Raw genomic sequence first — 9,147 nt, forward strand, 5'->3', positions numbered from 1 at the left:
GACGAGGAACCATGAAGTTGTGGGTTCGATCCCTGGCCTTGCTCAGTGGGTTAAGGATCTGGCGTTGCCATGAGCTGTGGTGTAGGTCACAGATGTGGCTCGGATCCTGCCTTGCTGTGGCTGTGGTGTAGGCTGGTGGCTACAGCTCTGATTAGACCCCTAGCCTGGGAACCTCCATATGCTGCAGGAGTGGCCCTAGAAAAGGCAAAAAACAAAAACCAACCAAACAAAAAGAAGATGTGGTATATATACACAATGGAACACTACTCAGCCACAAAAAAGAACAAAATCATGCCATTTGCAGCAGCCTGGATGCAGTTAGAGATTTTCATACTAAGTGAAGTAGGTCAGAAAGAGAAAGACAAATGCCATTTATCACTTATGATATGTGATCACTTATATGCAGAATTTAAAATTTCGGCACAAATGAACCTATCTGCAAAACAGGAACAGACGCACAGACACAGAGAGTAGGCTTGTGGTTGCCAAGGGGGAGGGGGAGGGAGTGAGATGGACGGGGAGTTTGGGGTTAGCAGGTGCAAACTCTAACCGTTCGAATGGATCTCAGCCCTGAGGTCCTGCTGTACAGCACCGGGACGAGATCCAGTCTCTTGGGGTGGAGCAGGATGGACGATAACCTAGGAAAGGGAATACACGTATGCTGGGCCACTTTGCGGTACTGCAGAAATTGGTCCCGCACTGAAAATCAACTATACTTTAAAAAAAAAAAAAGAAAATGATTGTCTCGTCAAGAATCCAGTGTCCCTAAGTAGGAAATCTCGGAGCACCTCGTTCATTGTCAGTCAGAAATAAAGCTATTTTATACTTCTTTTTGAAAAGAATTAAAAAGCCCCAAGAAGAATCCCTAATCTCAGGCATCAGACTAAGAAGTCAGCCTAAATGTTGGGAGGTGGTCACGCAGCAGGTAACTTCTCTCACAGGAAACTGGGAAACCCAAGTTCCCTCCCTCTGCCTGGGGACCTGCTCTCTGGTGGCTTGCGCGTCACTGGCCTCATTCCTTCCTTCACTCGGGGTGATTTATCTACCAGACACAGTGTTTAGGGTCCATGGAACTTTTAGAGAACCGCAAAATACCTTAATTTCTTTGAAAATCAGAAGGAAAGAAAACAGAGCTTTTAGGGCTGAAGAAAATGTCTTAATTCTTAATTCAGCCTGGGTTTTAGTTTTCTTTTTCAATGAAAAAGATTCTTATACTTTAAATGTAAAATATAATTTTAAATATTTCTATGGAAGAAAGTTCCCCTGAACTGTCTAGAGACAATAAAATTATAATGTGGCCCTGCCCTTGATGTATTAAAAAATAATTATTGGGAAGCATAATATATTACTAGCATGGACACAGGAAATACGGCTATTAAAAAAAAAAATCCAGGAGGGAGTTCCCGTCGTGGGTCAGCAGGTTGCCAACCTGACTAGTATCCATGAGGATGCGAGTTTGATCCCTGGTGTTGCTCAGTGGGTTAAGGATCTGGTGTTGCCATGAGCTACACTGTAGATTGCAGATGCAGCTCAAATCTGGCTTTGCTGTGGCTGTGGTGTAGGCCAGCAACTGCAGCTCTGATTTGACCCCAAACCTGGGAACCTCCATATGCTGCAGATGCGGCCCCCCCCAAAATAAAAAAAAACCCACAACAACAACAAAATCCAGGAGTTCCCTGGTGGTTCTGTGATTAAGGATCTGGTACTGTCACTGCTGTGACTCTGGCTACAGCTGTGACGTGGGTTCAGTCCCTGGCCTGGGAACTTCCATACGCTGCAGGTGTGGCCAAAAAAATGTATCCTGATTGTTATACACTATAAGATGGTTCTAGAGCTCTCATCATCCTTTCACCTGTATTCTTTGGACCAATATAAGTTTCCAGGAAAGAACTTCAGTGCTGAATTGTGTAAAGCTTTTTGCTAGGGGTCTGCTACAGTCGTTTCCAACTCTTCAATGCAACCCATTGGGAAAAGTTCCCCGGGTGTTTCTCAAATTGTACGGATGGCTCGAAGCAGTTCTCGACCTTTCTTAGAGGCCCACTAGCAAGGGGTGAGAATTGTCTTCCGTGAAACAGCTAGTAGGGCATTTTACACTTTGTGTTTGTTTACTTAACTCAAGAAAAAAAAAAACAACATCAAATTTCATCGTTCAATAATCTGTCTATGGTCTTCGATTCCGGAAAGAGACATTGCATGTTGGTGAGCGCTACGACCTCAACTTGCAGAGCCAACGCTAGTGCCAATGCCTGGGAAACCTACTTTTCATCCCTGAGATCGTGAGGACCGAGTCTCAGCGTCCTTAGACGCCAGATTTGTCTCGAATAGTACAAATCAAGGTGTCATCCCGGTGTCTTTATCACGTGTGGGAGAAAAACGGATCTGGTGCACCTGACATTTTCCCTACCCTCATCTCTGCCACCAAATGCACGGAGGACCAAAAGGGACAGCCCCCCCCACCTCAGCCAGCAAGCCCCCAGTCCCCCAGCCTCCTCCTGCAGAGGGCACCCCAGCTGCCCTGTCATCTGAAGACTCGGGCGGAGCAAAGGGTCTGACGGCGGGTGGTGACCCATTAGCAGATCCTGAAATTCACAGACCAGGTTGTGACTGAGGTTTTTCACTAGAAGTGAATAACAGAGAGGCAGATTCACTTTGAAGCTAATGAGGCCACACTCCAGGGTTCCTCACGTGTGGAGGATTGCACAAACAATCCTCTTATGGCAAATTTTATAAAAGTGTGACCAGCCACACAATGAACACAACAGAGGGGTCTGTCTGCTTCTGCCCTGACATCCCCCCATCACCCTGATGGGGTGAACACAGGCTTTTTGAAACCTGACCAAAAGTGAGCTGAGCACGGGGCAAGTTTAGTTTGGATTTAGGGAGATGCGTGTGTGACTTTTTGGTCAAGTTGGAGAAAATCCCTATGGAATACTTTCATTTATGAGCTGCTTGGAATTTGGAAGAATTTTCCACAGACAGGTTTTCAGGGTAGCATCCACAGATGTGTAGGGCTAGATGCTTTGGGGCATGTTCACAATATACTGATAATAAAAGAACCAGTCTCGATCAACTATAGTAAAACATTTTTTAAAAAAGAAAAGAAAAAAATCAACTACAATTAAAAATTTTTTAGGAGTTCCCATTGTGGTGCAGTGGAAATGAATCTGACTAGGAACCATGAGGTTGTGGGTTTGATCCCTGGCCTCACTCAGTGGGTTAAGGATCCGGTGTTGCTGTGAGCCGTGGTGTAGGTCGTAGATATGGCTTGGATCTGGCCTTGCTGTGGCTGTGGCTACAACTTTTATTGGACCCCTAGCCTGGGAACCTCCATATGCTGTGCGTGCAGCCCTAATAAGACAAAAGACAAAAGACAACAACAACAAAAACTAAAACATTTTTTTTGAAAAAGAAAAGAAAAATAAATAAATAAAATAATGAGTCTCAGTTCCCCTTCCTACAATTCCAAGACTCAGTAACAGGGTCTGCATTTACCATGCTGCTAGAAACAAATGGATTCTCGACAAAATATATGAATGAATGATTTTTCAAAAACATTGAACATTAGGCAACAAAGACCAGTGACCCCTGGAGAGGTGATAAGGAAATGAGATGAACCACTATCTCCCTGACTGAGGAGCTGGAGCTGGGAGTCCAGGGAAGACATGGTGGCTGGGGTCTCCAGGGGAGAGCACCAGAGAGGAGAAAGCTCCACAGGGCAATGCTGCTTGACTCCTCAGCCGAGTGCTGATCAGCACATACATGTGGGAAAACCTCTGAAGCCAGAAAAAGAGCCACGTGAGAGGGAACCATCTCAGAACCCAGACTGTTTCAAATAACTCTTGGGATATTGGGTAGGAGGAATATGTTTGCCTCAGTAGTGGGAGAAAATTAGCCTTAGATTAAATGCTGCTCTGATTCCACTTAACATAGTTTTAAAAACAAAACCTCAAAGAATAGAGCTGTTTCCAAGTAAGTTAATTATGCCCCCCAAACAAAGCTCTAGAATATTTGTGGGAATGCAAAAACACCCAGAGCAAACAAGGTAAAATTCGCAATATCTACCATCTAACAAAAAATTACCAGATATGCCAAGAGGAAAAAAATTTTACCCAGAATGAGGAGAAAAAAGAAGTAAATTAAAACTAACCCAGAAATGGAACAGATGATAGAATTAGTATACAAGGACATTAAAAAGTTGTTATAACTGTATTCCATATGTTCAAGAAGCTAGAGGAAATATCAAATATGTTAAGTAGAGACATACAAGATATAAATTAGATCCAAATCAAATTTCTAGAGATGAAGACTATACCAGACGGTTAATGGCAGATTCAATGTTGCAAAAAAAAAAAAAAGAGTTATTAAACTAGATGAATAGTAATAAAAACCATCTAAAATGAAACAGAGAGAAAAAAAGGGGGAAATTTAATAAAGCAAAGTGATCTCTGGTGCAATTTCAAATGGCTTAATAAAAGTATAATCGGAGCCCTTGAAGGAGAGAAAAGAGGGAAGAGAAAAAAATATTTAAAGAAATAACAGTGGAAAAATTTCCAAATCTGAAAAGAACTATAAATGCAAACATCCAAGAAATTAAACTAGCCTAGGTGTGCATGTGCACACACACAAACACACACGTAAAATTATTCTGTGGTACCATAAAATTAAAAAGAGAAAAACTTAAACAGCAAAAATGATACAGTATGTATGGGGGAAAAGAGAAGGACAGCAGACTTCTCACTGGAAATAATTCAGGGTAGAAACAGTGAAGCAGCATCTTAAAAGTACTGGGAAAAAAAAAAACAAAAACCCAACAACTCTCCCATTCTAGTATTCTATACCCAGCAAAGCTATCTTTCAAAATTGGCAAAATAAAGACTTTCCTAGCCTTACACAAGCTGAAATAATTCAGCACAACAAGAAATGTTAATGCTACCATCCTCCAGGCAGAAGGACAATGATACCATATGGAAACTTGGATTTGCAGGTGAAATTAGGAGCTTCTGGAGGGGAAACTTATATGGGTAAATATAAATACTTTGTTCCTTATTGATTAAACTCCTTTAAAATGTAATTGACTATTTAAAACGCAAATAGTAACACAATTGTGGGGCTTATGCCATACACAGATGTGAAGAGTACGACGACCATAGTACAAAGACTGAGAAGGATATGCTGTCAATTTTTATATCATCCGTAAGGCAGCATGATATTATTGAGGGGAGACTATGATAAGGCAAAGGGGCATATTGCGAACCCTAAAGCAACTACTAAAACAATAAAGTTACAGCTAATATGCCAACAAAGAAGATAACTAAAAGCCTACAAACTCAGTTAATTCCAAAAAAAGAGAGAACACAGGGAACACAGGATGGGTGAAATAAATGGAAAGTGAATAATAAGATGGTAGATTTAGGAGTTCCCATTGTGGCTCAGGGGAAACAATTCTGACTAGTATCCATGAGGAAGCAGGTTCAATCCCTGCTCCCCCCTGCCCCCAGTGGGCTAAGGATCTGGTGTTGCCATGAGCTGTGGTGCAGGTCAAAGACGTGACTTGGATCCTGCATTGCTGTGGCTGTGGCCGGCAGCAGTAGGTCTGATTCGACCCTGGCCTGGGAACGTCCATATGCTGTGGGTGCAGTCCTAAAAAAATAGAAAGAAAGAAAGAAAAAAGATATGCAACCATATCTGCCAAGGGAGAGGGTGGAGGAAGAAGGGACGGGGGGTCTGGAATTAGCAGATGCAAACTATTACATCCAGGATGGATAAACACCAAGGTCCTACTGAATAGCACAGGGAACGCTATCCAATATCCTGTGATAAACCGTAATGGAAAAGAATACAGAAAAGAAGGTGTATATACACATATATATATATGTGTATATAACTGAATCACTTTGCTGTACAGCTGAAACTAACACAGCATTGTGAATAAGCTGTACATCCATAAAATTTAAAATAAATAAATGTATCCATATCAATAATCATATTAAATGTAAATGATACAAATATGCTGATTAAAAGACAGAGGATGTCAGATTGGATTTAAAAAACCAGTACCTAAGTGCATGCTGTCATACTAAAAAATTAAAGTAGAGTTGACTTATAATGTTGTGCCAATTTCTGCTGTGACTCAGTTATACATCAGTTATACATAATTATAAAAATTATCTCATTATTTTTTTACGTTCTTTTCCACCATGGTCTACCCCAGGAGATTGGATATAGTTCTCTGCACCAAACAGTAGGACTTTTTTTTAAAAAACACACTTTATTTTTTTTTAATTTTTAAGTTTTGCTATTTTTTAGGGCCACACCTGTGTCATATGGCGGTTCCCAGGCTAGGGGTCCAATCAGAGCTACAGCTGCTGGCCTACACCACAGTCACAGCAACGTGGGATCAGAGCCTCGGCTGCAACCTAAACCACAGCTCATGGCAAAGATGGATCCTTAACCTACCGAGCGAGGCCAGGGATCGAACCCCCAACCTCATGGTTCCTAGTAGGATTCATTTTCTGCTGCACCAGCATGGGAACTCCAAAAACACACTTTAAATATAATGGCACAAATAAGTTACAAGTAGAAGGATGAAAAAAGTATATACCAAGCTAAAATTAGTCAAAAGAAAGTTGGAGTAGTTATATTAGCACAAATGAAGTAGGTTTCAAAGCAGATGAAGAAGGTCATTTTAAAAATGCTAGGAGTTCCCGTCATGGCGCAGTGGTTAACGAATCTGACTAGGAACCATGAGGTTGCAGGTTCGGTCCCTGCCCTTGCTCAGTGGGTTGACGATCCGGCGTGGTGCAGGTCGCAGATGCGGCTCGGATCATTCATTGCTGTGGCTCTGGTGTAGGCTGGTGGCTACGGCTCCGATTAGACCCCTAGCCTGGGAATCTCCATATGCCGCGGGAGTGGCCCAAGAAATAGCAAAAAGACAAAAAAAAAAAAAAAAAAAAATGCTAAAGGGTGGAGCTCCCGTGTGGTTCAGTGGGTTAAGAACTGGAATAGTATCCATAAGGAAGCAGGTTTGATCCCTGCCTTACTCAGTGGGTTAAGGATCCGGCGTGGTGTAGGCTGGCAGCTGTAGCTCTGATTCGACCCCTAGACTGGGAACCTCCATATGCCGCAGTTGCAGCCCTAAAAATGATAAAAAAAAAAAGGGGGGGACGGGTGAAGTTCCTGTGTGGTAGCACATTAATGATGCGGCGTCGCCACAGCTGTGGCACAGGCTTGATCCTTCCCGAGGAACTCCCACAGGCCCTGGTTGTGGCTAAAAGAAAAGAAAAGAAAAAAATGATAAAGGGGTTAATTAATCAACCCGTATATTTAATGCACTTAATATCTGAGTGTTAAACTACATGATAAAAAAATGGACAGACCTGAAAGAAAAGAGACAAATCTACCAGAACAGCCCTCCTGCCATCCTTCCTTCCCTCCGCCTTCCCTCCCTCCTTCCTCCGTCCTTCTTTCCTTTGTTAAAAGCCATTCGGTGGAGACACAAACCTGGAAAGAGGCCGCCACAGAACCATGTGGATGCGGAATTGAAGCCATGCTGTGAACTCATCGATTTCGGCATATGTTGGCACGTCTAGAAGATTCAGAAGTAAATCCAGGAGTTCCTTGGTGGGTTAAGGACGCAGCATTGTCATTGCTGTGGCTCTGGTTCAGTCCTGGGCCCCGGAACTTCCCCAGGCTGTGGCCGTGAAAAGGAAACCCCCCCGTGTGTGTGTGTGTGTGTGTGTGTGTGTGTGTGTGTTTCCCCTTTTGGCCTAGCTACAGAAGGGCCTGGGGCATGCACACGTTAGTATGAGTAAGCACACTCAATGCCAGACTCTGGGCTCCAAACACCATTCTCCACGAAAAGGAATCAGATTCCTTAGAGAAATGGCTTATTTCATGGCTCGGGCAAGGAAGGGACGGGATGTGTCAGCAAGTAAGAAGCACCAGCAGAATAAAGGGGTCAGGCCAGAGATCAGAGAAGCCAGTGAGAAGCCCACGAGCTAAACTAGGATAATCTGTGTATCGAAATGAAAAAAAAAATAAAAATGATGGCAACTGATTATACCCATTGTACAGACCAGGACCCATGAATCTGCCTACATACACGAATACATTAATGGGAGAAAGAGAACAGTTTTTCTTGGAGTAGAAAGCCCACAAATGCAGGTTTAAGAAAAATCTCTGTTTGGCAACAACTATAAAAATAATTCGGGGCGTTCCTATTGTGGCTCAGTGGAAACGATTCTTACTAGTATCCGTGAGGATGCAGGTTCGATCCCTGGCCTCGCTCAGTGGGTTAAAGAACTGGCGTTGCCCTGAGCTGTGGGGTCACAGACCTGGCCCCAATTTGGCGCCTGGCCTGGGAACTTCCATGTTTGGAGAGTGTGACCCTAAAAAGACAAATAAAATAAAATAAAAATAATTCAGGCAAGAAACAGAAACATCAACTGATGCTAACATTAGTGGGTAAACCTGAGATGAAGAATGGGGGCTTACACAGTCTCAGGGTGTCTCCCTGCAAAGTGTTCATGAACTACAAAGGGGGGACGCTTAGTGAGGAAACCTGGCAGGAGCGAGCTCGGTCAAATGATCAAAATGAATACATCAGTAGCAGGAGGAACAGGCGTCGTGTGCCACCCATAGGCCGCAAGGAGGAGCACGCAGCCCCTGGGATGTTCCAGGACAGAAGTGTGAAATGTTCTGGTCTCATCCCGAGAAAACACCAGACAAACTCGGGCTGAAGGAACCCACAGGATGAGGGGTCCGCAATCTTCAAAATCATCAAGGCTGAGAAAGCCGCAGGCGGACTGAGCAACCGTCCAGGAGGGGGACCCGAGAGCACTGGGCTCCCTGAGAAGGGGAGGGGGCGCAGGGGCAGGAAGGGAAAGTGGGAATAATACGGGAGGAGGGCACGCGTGAAGAGCACCAGCCTGGGCCACGTTGGCAGTACTAGTGATCGCTACTAACTAGCTGCTGCCACGCCTAGGCGGACTGGTGAACTTAGCCAGGCAGCCCGTCAACACTGGTGTGATGCAATGGGCACCTTGTTTGGTTTGACTTGTTTTTTTCTTTTTTGGCCTCCCCGAGGCATTTGGAGCTCCCGGGCCAGGGATCAGATCCATGTCACAGTTGCGACCTACCCCGGAAGCT

Source organism: Sus scrofa, chromosome 13, assembly GCF_000003025.6.
Source record: "Sus scrofa isolate TJ Tabasco breed Duroc chromosome 13, Sscrofa11.1, whole genome shotgun sequence".
In the NCBI taxonomy this organism is placed as follows: Eukaryota; Metazoa; Chordata; class Mammalia; order Artiodactyla; family Suidae; genus Sus; species Sus scrofa.